The following is a 206-nucleotide window of genomic DNA, read 5'->3' as shown; positions in this document are numbered from 1 at the left end:
CCGAAACCGAGCATAAAACAAAATTTTCATTTACTGTTAAAAATCCCTAAATTTTAACTTATTTTCACAAAAAATCCCTTTTTCCCTATTTCATTTTTTTTCTTGTAATTCTCCCTAGGTTTAGGGAAATTTCCTAGCATCTGGCAACACTGGACACTGGTAGTGTCTCGGCGCTAAGCCAAGCGCAGCGACACTGCCGTGGATAC

Source organism: Trachymyrmex cornetzi, unplaced genomic scaffold, assembly GCF_001594075.2.
Source record: "Trachymyrmex cornetzi isolate Tcor2-1 unplaced genomic scaffold, Tcor1.1 scaffold1051, whole genome shotgun sequence".
Taxonomy (NCBI): domain Eukaryota; kingdom Metazoa; phylum Arthropoda; class Insecta; order Hymenoptera; family Formicidae; genus Trachymyrmex; species Trachymyrmex cornetzi.
The sequence above is the reverse complement of the archived record's forward strand: the minus strand, read 5'-3'. Positions refer to the sequence as shown.